This window comes from Eimeria mitis, genomic scaffold, assembly GCF_000499745.2.
Source record: "Eimeria mitis Houghton genomic scaffold, Emh_scaff281, whole genome shotgun sequence".
NCBI classification, from domain to species: Eukaryota; Apicomplexa; class Conoidasida; order Eucoccidiorida; family Eimeriidae; genus Eimeria; species Eimeria mitis.
The window spans coordinates 17,727-18,022 of NW_013571149.1; positions in this window are offsets into that span (position 1 = coordinate 17,727).

Genomic DNA, 296 nt, shown 5'->3' on the forward strand with positions numbered 1-296 from the left:
TCTGCTTGTTTGTACCCTTCTGCTTCTCAGTGTCGATCTATATATTACTAATCCACGCAACAAATGGAGCTTCTAGGGTTTAATTAATATTTAGGGTTTATGTTTAGTGGCCGCTAAGTTTGTCTTTTCTCTCTGTTGCTGTGTTTATGTTTCTATACTACTACTGTGGTGGTGATGATCGCATACAGGTGCTCTGCTGCACCTTCTTAGAGCTCTCACTCTCACTGTGCAGCTATATATATATATATATATATATATATATATATATATATATATATATATATATATATATATAT